This window comes from Scylla paramamosain, chromosome 23, assembly GCF_035594125.1.
Source record: "Scylla paramamosain isolate STU-SP2022 chromosome 23, ASM3559412v1, whole genome shotgun sequence".
Taxonomy (NCBI): Eukaryota; Metazoa; Arthropoda; class Malacostraca; order Decapoda; family Portunidae; genus Scylla; species Scylla paramamosain.
This window is the reverse complement of record NC_087173.1, coordinates 10,520,486-10,532,985: the sequence shown is the minus strand read 5'-3', so window position 1 is coordinate 10,532,985 and position 12,500 is coordinate 10,520,486. Positions and strand designations below refer to the sequence as shown.

At 42.8% G+C, this 12,500-nt stretch overlaps 1 protein-coding gene across 4 annotated transcripts in view; it reads right to left on the bottom strand.

Moving 5' to 3' along the window:
• LOC135112151 (hornerin-like) overlaps positions 1–12,500 on the bottom strand; it is an 84,036-nt gene that overhangs the window by 24,704 nt on the left and 46,832 nt on the right. The window lies entirely within an intron of this gene.

Sequence of the window (12,500 nt, the reverse complement as noted above, 5' to 3'; positions counted from 1 at the left end):
AGCACCACCACCACCACTTCCACCACCACACACACACAGTCATTGATAGGGCATTGTACCTTCATGAATAGTGTTTATAGGCAGAACAATACCAGAGAGGCACTGAAGGGCAGAAGGACAAGAGATGGACACAAAGAAAGACGAGGAAGAAGAAAACACCTCTGGTCACTCTGATGGCTGGCTCTGATTGGGAGAGAAGTGCCTATCAGGAAGCCATCAGGTAACTCTCAAGGATTCTGCTTAATCAGACAAACAGGTGGTGGTGGTGGTGGTGGTGGTGGTGGTGTTGTTGTTGTTGTTGTTGTTGTTGTTGTTGGTGTTGTTGGTGGTGGTGGTGGTGGTAAATATAAAGGGTTAAGCATGAAAAGACAGTAAGGTTGGGTAGAGAGAGAGAGAGAGAGAGAGAGAGAGAGAGAGAGAGAGAGAGAGAGAGAGAGAGAGAGAGAGAGAGAGAGAGAGAGAGAGAGACAGTGTACACGAACACGCACAATTAAACAAAAATAACAACAAAGGAGAAACAAGAAGAAAGGAAGATGCGAAAGAGAGAAAAAAACAAAAAAGAAAAGAAAAAGAAAATGCAATAAAAGAAAATGAAACATGGAACCAAAACACAAAAAGAAAAAAAAATAACAAAAGACGAAAAAAAGACGGAGAAAACGAGAGAAAATGAAATATAAACAAGTCACACAACCTCTTTCTCTCTCTCTCTCTCTCTCTCTCTCTCTCTCTCTCTCTCTCTCTCTCTCTCTCTCTCTCTCTCTCTCTCTCCGATTTCCTCTTCTGATTCGAACTCAAAGATTATAATCAACCGTTCACCACTTCCCTAACCATTCCTTCCCTAACCTTCCCTCCCCTAACATTTCTCCCCTGCTTGTGACCTGGCCTGCCTCCTCCCCTGACCCTTCCCCTGACCCCTGAACCCTGATCCCTGACCCTGACCTCTGACGCCTCCAGCAGTACGGTTCGCACGGCCAGCAGTCAACACCCGGGCCAGGAAGTTTCGGGTCCGGTTCATTTCGGTTCATTTAGGTTCTTAATCATCTTGGTTTGGTGGTGGTAGAGGCGGAGGAGGAGGAGGAGGAGGAGGAAGTCTGGTTTAATTTCGCTTCTTAATCATTGTTCGTTATGAGAAAGAAAGGAGGAGGAGGAGGAGGAAGTGGAGGAGGAGTAAGAGGAGGAGAAGGAGGAACAGAAGAACATTCAGCAGTGAGAAAAAATAAAGAAACTAGAGAAAAAAGTCATATCATGGGTGGAAAATCGAATTAGTTCTGGTCTATGTTCCCTTTCCTTTCATTTCCTTGAGCTAAGAAAAAAATAAAGTTATCGATGAAGAAATGAAAGAAATAGGAACTGTGACTTGCAGAGAGAGAGAGAGAGAGAGAGAGAGAGAGAGAGAGAGAGAGAGAGAGAGAGAGAGAGAGAGAGAGAGAGAGAGAGAGACAAAGATAAAAAAGAATATGAAACGCGCAGAAAGAGACAGAGACAACAAGAAACACAGACACAGACAAAGAATAAAAAAAAACAAAAAAAAACATCCGTATTCTGACTCCTAACCTTCCACCTCGATGATAGAAATTACAAAGAACAAACAGAGATAATGATTCAAAATGGTTCAGAATGGCAGGGGTTCCGCTTCGTAATTTTGGCTTTCAATTATAAAGGGAGTCATGCGAATACACGCAGCTCAGGCAACACAATCGAAGCAGCGGCAGGAAAGATAGACATAAATCACCGCCAAATTTCACACTTCATTACTAGAGGAAATAAGAGGAAGAAGCTGGTAAGAGTGTTCGATAATTAGATATGATTGTACGATGATTGTTGAAATTATGGAAAATGTACGATAATTGTTAACATATTGAAGGAAATGCGTACTTACATTGTTGCTAAGAAAGAACGAAGAGAATTTGGTAAGAGTGTTCGATAATTAGATAGGACTGTACGATGATTGCTGTAATGCTGCAAAATATTGATAACTGTTAATATATTGAAGGAAATAAGCTATTGCTAAGAAAGAAATGAGAGGAAAAGTTGGTAAGAGTGTTCGATGTAGGAATATGCGATGATTGCTGGAATACTGAAAAAAAAAGACCGATAATTTGCTAAAATGCTGGAAAGAAATATGATAATTGTTAAAATATTAAAGCAAGTACATTATTGCTATGACTTTATACTTCAGTACGAAAGGAAATAAGAGGAAAAGCTCGTAAAAGTGTAACACTCATACTATGATGATTACCGATAAGGAAATGCGTTACTATTAAGATTTTCACACCTCATTATTAACTTAGAGTAAACTGTTAAGAATGTTCGGTAATTATATAGAAATGTATGATGATTGCTGGAATATCGAGAAAATGTGATAACTTAATATACTGAAGGAAATACTTTGTTGTTAAAACTTTGCTGTACTTCTTTATCAAAGAAAATTGGGGAGTAATCCTGTAAGTGTGTTCGATAATTATAGACAATAAGCACAATAACTGACTAAACATTGAAAAATACGGAAATTGTTAAAATAAAAAAAAAAAATATTGTTAACGTTTCACAATTCACAATTCATTATTTGAGGAAATTTAAAAAAAAACAAACTGAAAAAATATTCGATAACCGATAAAAGATAAGTACCATGATTGCTGAAATATTGAAAAAAATACCACCATTGTTATAGTATTGAAAAAAAAAATATTATTAAGAATTCTCACACCATTCTTTGAGGAAAGTGGAGAGAAAGCTTTTAGAATGTTCGATAATCAACAGAGAATAAGTACGATGACTACTGGAATACTGAAAAAATAGCCATTGTTAAATTTTTATACCAATTAAGTAACTAATATTCGATCCTAGAAAAAAATATATATAGAAAGACAAACTTTGTATAAAATGTTCAATAATTATTATAAAAATTACGATAGTTGCCAAAAATATATTGGAAAGGAAAAGCCAATTGTTGAAATGTCAATTAGAAATGCATTAGAAACTCACAAACATGTTTCTTTTACGAAATATAAGACTAAAAAACACTGAATAACAAAAAAAAAAAAAAATGGAAGAAAAATGCGAAGAAAAAAAAATTGATATACATGTAACAATAACAGAAACTAAGCGACTCTCTCTCTCTCTCTCTCTCTCTCTCTCTCTCTCTCTCTCTCTCTCTCTCTCTCTCTCTCTCTCTCTCTCTCTCTCTCTCTCTCTCTCTCTCTCTCTCTGAACCGGTCCGTCTTTCCCTTCGTGGTTCGTGGAATGGGTGGAAAAGAATGTGCATTGTGACTGTCTTCTTTTCGATTGGCGATAAACGGAAAGGCGGTCAGTGATTGGTGGAGCAGATTAGACCTCCTGATTGGCGGAAACCGAGACTGTCAAGCTGATCGGATTTGCTGATTGGATGACACGACTGAGAGAGAGAGAGAGAGAGAGAGAGAGAGAGAGAGAGAGAGAGAGAGAGAGAGAGAGAGAGAGAGAGAGAGAGAGAGAGAGAGAGAGAGAGAGAGTGTGTGTGTGTGTGACTAATAAACAAAATGTGAAAAAAGTTGGAAAACTATTAGAAGGATCGTGTAGTACCAGAGAGAGAGAGAGAGAGAGAGAGAGAGAGAGAGAGAGAGAGAGAGAGAGAGAGAGAGAGAGAGAGAGTCATATATGGATAGTGAAAGACAATGACAGATGTGGAGTACTTTTAAGAAAGAGAAAAGCTTGACCATAATGAATCTCTCTCTCTTTCTCTCTCTCTCTCTCTCTCTCTCTCTCTCTCTCTCTCTCTCTCTCTCTGGTCGGTCTATATTCTTCACCGAGAGAGAAAGAGTACAAACACCCATCGCATTCCTAGCCTGGCTGCGCACTACACCAATTTTCTCCCACTGCGCAGCTTCCTTCTATGCAAATTTAACGGGATCACAATAAGCGGAAAAAAAAAGACAAAATGATCTTAAGCATATGATATTATTTTTTCCTTCCTTTTATCTGCGTTTTCTTGATTTTTGGGAGAGTAAATGAGAAGGAAGTTGTAAAATATAAAACTGATGAGAAAAAATGAAGTTATGTTTTTTTGTACGTTCCTGTCTCGAAAACCACCACTATTACTACTACTACCACTACTACTACTATCCAGAATGAACCGAAATGAGATGGAAGAAGCTAACCACAGCTACCACAATGACCACCTCCACCACCACCACCGCCACGTGCTTGCCCAGAAGAATAAATGGCTGGTTTTGTTACCCCTTGAAAATCTTGAACGAAAACGGGAAATATATGAAGAAATCGCAGGTGGTCTAGGAGGAAGAAAATTTTTAAAAATGTGGATGTTCTCTCTCTCTCTCTCTCTCTCTCTCTCTCTCTCTCTCTCTCTCTCTCTCTCTCTCTCTCTCTCTCTCTCTCTCTCTCTCTGTGATAGGTAATCGTCCTTATTTTTTTTCATTTTTACATTTTCTCCCAATTCATCCTTCTCTCTCTCTCTCTCTCTCTCTCTCTCTCTCTCTCTCTCTCTCTCTCTCTCTCTCTCTCTCTCTCTCTCTCTCTCTCTCTTACGTAATTAACTTAACTTCTTTATTTAACTTCTTCATTATGTCTTCTCATGCTTTATCATCCAACCCCTCCTCCACTCTCTCTCTCTCTCTCTCTCTCTCCCGGTACACTCACGCCCCGCTCACGTTCTCACGCTGCTCGGTGATAACTAGGCGGCATGGAGAGGGAGAGGCAGCGCCATTGGGGTCGGGTTAATAAGAAGGGTTGAAAAGACGGGGCCAGCCAGACCATTCTCTCCTTTCAAGTGTGTGTGTGTGTGTGTGTGTGTGTGTGTGTGTGTGTGTGTGTGTGTGTGTGTGTGTGTGTGTGTGTGTGTGTGCAGCTGTTCTTCTCTTTCTCTTATTTTCTTTTTCATTATCTATTTATTTTTCTATTTTTGTTTTTGTCTATGCTTCTCTCTCTCTCTCTCTCTCTCTCTCTCTCTCTCTCTCTCTCTCTCTCTCTCTCTCTCTCTCTCTCTCTCTCTCTGGTATGATATTAAAGTAAGTTAAGTTGCAATGGTTTATTTTTATTGTGGGAAAGTTACGCTTATAGTCTCTCTCTCTCTCTCTCTCTCTCTCTCTCTCTCTCTCTCTCTCTCTCTCTCTCTCTCTCTCTCTCTCTCTCTCTCTCTCTCTCTCTCTTCCTCACAGACACAAGAGGGGGAGGGAAGACGGTAATACGATGCATCACGAGGGTAGTGACAAGTGCGGCGGACAGATGGCGTTGTCTGACGGCCACTCAAAGGAAACCGCTTCTAAATGAGCCGCATTCATACCAACTTGAGAAAAATCAATAGTGGTGAATGGAAGGCCAATAAATCCTCCAGGTGCACGGTTCATATAAGTGAAAAAACATGATTAAAAAGAAAAAAATATGAATAAACAGGTAATTAGTAAAATTATAAAGGAAATATATGAGAATTAGAGATGGGTTAGTAAAGAAATAAATAATTGGAAGATAAATGGAATAAATGCAAGATATGTACATTTTCCAAATTAATAAAAAAAAACATTTAACAAAAAAAATTCGGAATGAAAATATACAAAAAAATGAATGAGAAAAATGTTAAATTCGTCGAGAGAGAGAGAGAGAGAGAGAGAGAGAGAGAGAGAGAGAGAGAGAGAGAGAGAGAGAGAGAGACCGAGAGAACGAGAGAGCGAGAAAACTAGAAAGAAAACAAATGAACGAACGAACGAAGAGAGAGAACAAGAGAACAAGAGAAAAAAACGAGGAGAAAGAACGAAAGAGAGAGAGAACGAGACACAGAGAGAGAGAGATAGAGAGATAGATAGAGAGAGAGAGAGAGAGAGAGAGAGAGAGAGAGAGAGAGAGAGAGAGAGAGAGAGAGAGAGAGAGAGAGAGAAATACAACAAACAGATAAATAGAAAGAATGTTAATGTAACTCAGCAACACCTCATCATAAGAAAAAAAAAAAAAAGACACACAGAGACAGAGAGAGAGGGAGAGTGAAGAGGAACAAGACCCTCCCCGCAACACAAACTACCTGGCGGAGATGAGACAGGTGAAAGGGGCACAGGTGGGACTTGTGGCAGGTAAGGAGAGATGACCAAGGGCGTTACCTGTCCCCCCTCACCTCGGGTCACGGGTCAGGTAGGTGAGTGACTGAGAGGTTCATTAAGGTGTGGGAGAGAGAGAGAGAGAGAGAGAGAGAGAGAGAGAGAGAGAGAGAGAGAGAGAGAGAGAGAGAGAGAGAGAGAGAGAGAGAGAGAGAGAGAGAGAGAGAGAGAGAGAGAGAGAGAGAGAGAGAGAGAGAGAGAGGGAGATGAGAGTGGGAAGAAGGGAAGGTCAGTGATGGAGAAATGGAGAAAGGGAGAAAATGAGAGAAAGGGTGAAGGAGAAGAAGGAGAAGGGAGAGAGGGAGGGAGATGACTAACTGACTGACTGACACACACACAAAAATTAAGAGAATACATAAAAATATAACATGAAGAAAGATAAAGAGAGAGAGAGAGAGAGAGAGAGAGAGAGAGAGAGAGAGAGAGAGAGAGAGAGAGAGAGAGAGAGAGAGAGAGAGAGAGAGAGAGAGGAGAAAAGCAAATAAAAGAGGCAGCTAAACACACACACACACACACACACACACACACACACACACACACACACACACACACACACACACAGATTAATTACCCATAAACCGTTAATGTTAATCATAAGCAAATGGAGGGAGAGGAAAGAGAGCACGAAGGGAGGGAGGAAAGAGGGAGGAGGAAAGAGAGGGGGGTAAAGAGAGATCCCTAGCCCCTACTCATCCCCCCACAGCATCCTGGGTTCAAAGGTCACCCCTGCGGCACACCACCTCTGTAAACTCCATAATAAGGGGACTCAACACCCTCTCTCTCTCTCTCTCTCTCTCTCTCTCTCTCTCTCTCTCTCTCTCTCTCTCTCTCTCTCTCTCTCTCTGTTCCTTTTCTGTTTCTTTATCCATATTTTTCCTCTTCCTTCATTTTCCCTTAACATAACTCGTCTCTCTCTCTCTCTCTCTCTCTCTCTCTCTCTCTCTCTCTCTCTCTCTCTCTCTCTCTCTCTCTCTCTCTCTCTCTCTCTCTCTCTCTCTCTCTCTCTCTCTCTCTCTGGATGCTTACTTAACACCTTCCCTTGCAGGCTCCAGTGTGCGTGTGCGTGTGTGTGTGTGTGTGTGTGTGTGTGTGTGTGTGTGTGTGTGTGTGTGTGTAGGCGTGGGAAGACACACTAGGGCTGGGAGATCACCGCGGGCACTTTTCGCGTTGTCGATCACGGGAGAGAGAGAGAGAGAGAGAGAGAGAGAGAGAGAGAGAGAGAGAGAGAGAGAGAGAGAGAGAGAGAGAGAGAGAGAGAGAGAGAGAACAGAAGCATCAATGTAAACAAAGGTAAGAAAAATTAAAAAATAATAATAATAAAGAAAAGGAGAGAAAGAAGAGAAAAAAGCAAAGATCGAAAAAGGAAAGATACAATGAAATGAAAGTAGAAATAGAAGAAAGAATATAATGAAAAGAGAAAAGGAGACAGACGAAGGTACGTATAAAGAGAGGGAGAGGGAGAGAAAGAGAGAGGAAGAGAGGAAGAGAGGGAAGAAAAATGAAATGATGAAAGGGTCACAGGTCAAACAGCGCAGGTCACACAAAGGTGGCCTGTGGTTGGTTAGTTTCCTCCTCTCCCTCTCCCTCTCCCTCTTTCTCCTCTCCCTCCCTCTCCCTCATCCCAAGTAACATCATCTCTGTCGCAGCATCACTTCGTCTCCTTTACTACTACTACTACTACTACTACTACTACTACTACTACTACTACTACTACTACTACTACTGCTACTGCTGCTGCTGCTACTGCCGCTGCTACTACTAGAAATAAAGGAAGAATGAAAAAAAAGAAAAGGAAAAGAAAAGAAGTCTATGTTAAAAAATGAAAGGGAATGAAGTGAAGGAAAGAAGAGTGAAAGAAGAAAGAATGAATGAAGGAAGGAAGGAAAGGAGGCTGGAAAGAAAGTAAAAAAGAAAGAATAAAGGAAAGAAAGGAAGACCGGAAGGAAGAAGAGAAATCAGTTTGTAAAAAGATGAAAGGAAATGAACAGAAGGAAGGAAGGAAGGAAGAAAGAAAGAAAGAATGAAAGAAAGGAAGGAATGAAGAATGGCAGGAAAGGCGGTTTTACTCGTGTAAGTGTATATACTAATTAACATAAAACACACACACACACACACACACACACACACACACACACACACACACACACACACACACACACACACAGACAGACACACACAAACCCCTTCCTCACATTAATAAAACATTCGTGACATAACATAAAATTCACGTATATTTGGAAAAAGAAAACAAATATATACACTCTTCCTCCTTCCTTCCCCTCTCCTTCCCCTTCCCCCTCCCTCTCCCCTCTTCCTCCCCCACCCCCACCTCCCCAACTCACAAAAACTCACTCGTAAACCCGCCACCAATAAACCAAAACAAGGCAATCCTTCAAGACTTCTTCAAAACATCCTGCCAAGATTCCTACGCCACAGATCTCACACAAGAATTCCTACGAGGCTGTGGACGTGACCTTGGGGTGGGTGGCCTGGTGGGGGGGGGGCAGGGGTAGAGGCGCACGTTAGGCTGATGGATGAAAGAAGGAGGGAAGGGAAGAGGGAAGGAGGGAGGAAAGGAGGGAAGGTAAAGTGTGTTAGTTTCATGGGTTCGTTTCTTAATACTTCTCTTCCTTTTCCAGAGCACGTAGAGAAGGAGGAGGAGGAGGAGGAGGAGGAGGAGGAGGAGGAGGAGGAGGAGGAGGAGGAGGAGGAGGAGGAGGAGGAGGAGGAGGAGGAGGAGGAGGAGGAGGAGGAGGAAGAAATGGAAAGAATGGTTAGAGAAAATACATGAAAAATTTGTAGAGAGAGAGAGAGAGAGAGAGAGAGAGAGAGAGAGAGAGAGAGAGAGAGAGAGAGAGAGAGAGAGAGAGAGAGAGAGAGAGAGTCATTAGTACCTCTCTCTCACTCTCCTCCCTATCTTTCCCTCCCTTCCTATCATTACCTTTCTCTCTTATCAGTTCTTTCCTCCCTTCCTCTTCCTCCTTCTATCCCTCCAAATTCTTCCTCCTCTAAACCTTCTCTCCCTTCTCCCTCCCTCTCTCCCTCTCCCTCTTTCTCTCTCCTTTCTCCCTCCTTTCCGTTCTCCTATCCCACCCACATTCTCTCTCTCTCTCTCTCTCTCTCTCTCTCTCTCTCTCTCTCTCTCTCTCTCTCTCTCTCTCTCTCTCTCTCTCTCTCTCCCTCTCTTCTCAGTACACTTGGGCAGTCAGATTGTGTTTGTCTGTTTGTTTCTCCCAAGGCTGTGGTGATGGTATTCCCAGGTGCCGCCCACACCACCGCCCTTTGTTCCCGCCCCTGCTGCTCCGTGGGCGTGGGTGGGCGTGGGGTGGGCGTCGGGTGGGCGTGGAGGTTGCTACCGCCCATGATGCTGCCACCCCTCGCTCACACACACACACACACACACACAACAATTATACATATGGTGAAGTTTAAGGACAACGGCAACAACAACAACAACAACAACAACTCTCCGACAGCCACCATCACCACCACAACAAGAGCGCCAATCATAGCAGCATTAATACAAAGACGCACAGAGCATAGCAAGGCCACAACAAGGCGTCATGCTCCGAGGACTGCCTGTGAAGAGGAGCATCATAACTCACCCACTCACTCTCTCTCACTCTCTCACTCTCCCTGCCTCGCTGACAAAAATGAACTGACTATTATTTTTTTCCTCTCACCAGCAAAATTTATAGGAAAGAGAGAGAGAGAGAGAGAGAGAGAGAGAGAGAGAGAGAGAGAGAGAGAGAGAGAGAGAGAGAGAGAGAGAAGGGATAGAAAGCTGGGCAAGGAACGGAAGAGGAAGAGAAGGAGAAGGAAAGCAGGTAAACATGTTGTAAATGGATTTCCTGCGAAGGTTTACGGTTAGGAGGAGGAGGAGGAGGAGGAGGAGGAGGAGGAGGAGGAGGAGGAGGAGGAGGAGGAGGAGGAGGAGGAGGAAGAGGAGGAAAAGAACACGAACAAAAAGAAAAAACGAGGAAGAGGAGGAGGAAGTGTTACAAGAAAATAGCAAGAACAATAACAAAAAACAAAAATAAAAACAAGAACAAGAAGAACAAGCGGAAGACGAGATGAAGAAGAACACAAAGAGAAAGGGGAAGCAGAGCACAAGGAGGAGGAGGAGGAGGAGGAGGAGGAGGAGGAGGAGGAAGAGGAGGTGCCATAACTCAACACTAACATAAATTGATAAGCCCAACCTAACCTTTCTCTCTCTCTCTCTCTCTCTCTCTCTCTCTCTCTCTCTCTCTCTCTCTCTCTCTCTCTCTCTCTCTCTCTCTCTCTCAAATATATTCACCGGAAGCTATTTCAGCAAGCTCTAAATACATATTTTTACTACCCATCTCTCTCCCTCTCCCTCTTTCTCCCTCCCACTTCTCTTTCTTCCTTTCCTCCTGCGCGTTTGAAGAAGTGAAAGGAGAGAGGGAGAGGGAGGGAGAGGGAGAGAGAGAGAGGTCACCCTTCCCACCTGGCCATCCTTTCCTCCTTCCCCCCTTCTGTCTTTCCTCCCTCTCCCTCTCCCTCCCTCTCTCCCATCCGGTCATCTTTGTAACCCTTGGGCGCTTCAGTTAGAAGGAATGGAGGGAGGGAAGGAATGAAGGAGGGACTGAGGGAGGGAAGGATTGGAGTAGGGAGGGAATGAAGGAGAGAGGGGGTGAAGAAGAATGAATACAAGGGGGAAGGGGGAAGGAAGGAGGGAGGGAATGAAGGAGAGATGGAGGGAAGGAGGGAGGGAGGGAGGGACGGAATCTAGGAAGGAGGGAAGGATTGAAGTAGGGAGGGAATAAAAGGGAGAGAGAGGGAAAGAGGGGAGGTAATGAGTGAGGGAGGGAAGGAGGGAAGGGATGAAGGAAGGAGGGAAAGGAGAAGGATGGGAAGGAAGGAGGGAATGAAGGTGGAAGGGAAGGAAGGAGGGAATGAAGGTGGAAGGGAAGGAAGGGGGAATGAAGGAAGGAGGAAAAGAATAAGGAAGGGAAGGAAGGAGGGAATGAAGAAGGGAGGGAAGGGAGGTGGAGGAGAGAAAGCAAGGAAGGAAATAAAGTTTTCTGGATCCAAGGAGAGAAAGTGGAGGAAAAATTTTGAAAGATGGTAGTAGTAGTAGTAATAGTAGTAGTAGTGGTAATGGTAGTAGTAGTAGTAGTAGCTATAATAATAATAATAATAATAATAATAATAATAATAATAATAATAATAATAATAATAATAATAATAATAACGACCAGTACAAAGCAAAACAAAAACAAAAAACGAAACGGAATGAATAAAATTATAGAAAACACAAACAAAATAGAAATTCAAAATAGAATACTCGAAACCGAAATCATAAAAAAAACTAACAAATATAAATAAAAAGAAAGACAAAGAATTAGAACATAAAAAAATCACTTTAAAATAATAAAAAACTAAACGAAAGAGAAAAAAAAACAATAAACACAAATAAACACAAAAAACACAGAATTCCCGTTTTTTATGACCAAGACGCGCCAAGATAAAGAAAACGTGTCGAGACAAAAGGATAAACGTCAACATAACTTGAACAGAAAACGATATATTAACTTTTCCTGCCTCCTCTCCCCCTCCCCCTCTCTCCCCTCAGAGTAACCCCTCCTGACCTGTGACCCCAAACTTGACCCGTGACCGCTGACCTTGTTTTGCGGCGACCAGTTCTAAGAGGAGGAGGAGGAGGAGGAGGAGGAGGAGGAGGAGGAGGAGGAGGAGGAGGAGGAGGAGAGAAAGGGTGTGGTAGGTTACGATTCTGAAAATGAACGGTTGTGAAAGAGAGAGAGAGAGAGAGAGAGAGAGAGAGAGAGAGAGAGAGAGAGAGAGAGAGAGAGAGAGAGAGAGAGAGAGATGATAAATGGCAAAAAAATTACACTCTCTCTCTCTCTCTCTCTCTCTCTCTCTCTCTCTCTCTCTCACACACACACACACACACACACACACACACACACACACACACACACACACACACACGCACGCACGCACGCACACACGCACAGTATAAACACATCTTGGTGATTTCAACGACTCACTAAGCAGTGATCCAACACACTCGGCTGCTTGCAACGCCACTCTAGGTATTTGTTCAACGCAGCGTGAACTCTCCATTCTGAGCACGCGACCGGCATACACAAACACACAGACACACACACACACACACACACACACACACACACACATACACACACACACAAGGAGCATTCGTAGTAGTTTAAAAGGTAAATATGACTAACTTTAAAAGACGCAATATTACGAGCTTCACGTAATCTTATAAAAATACAAGAACAATTAGGTAAGAACACACACACACACACACACACACACACACACACACACACACACACACAATGGTTGCCTCACAAAACTCAATCTGTCTCGTTTTATCGCAAAGTTTACAAGAATCATAATTTAATTTTCCTC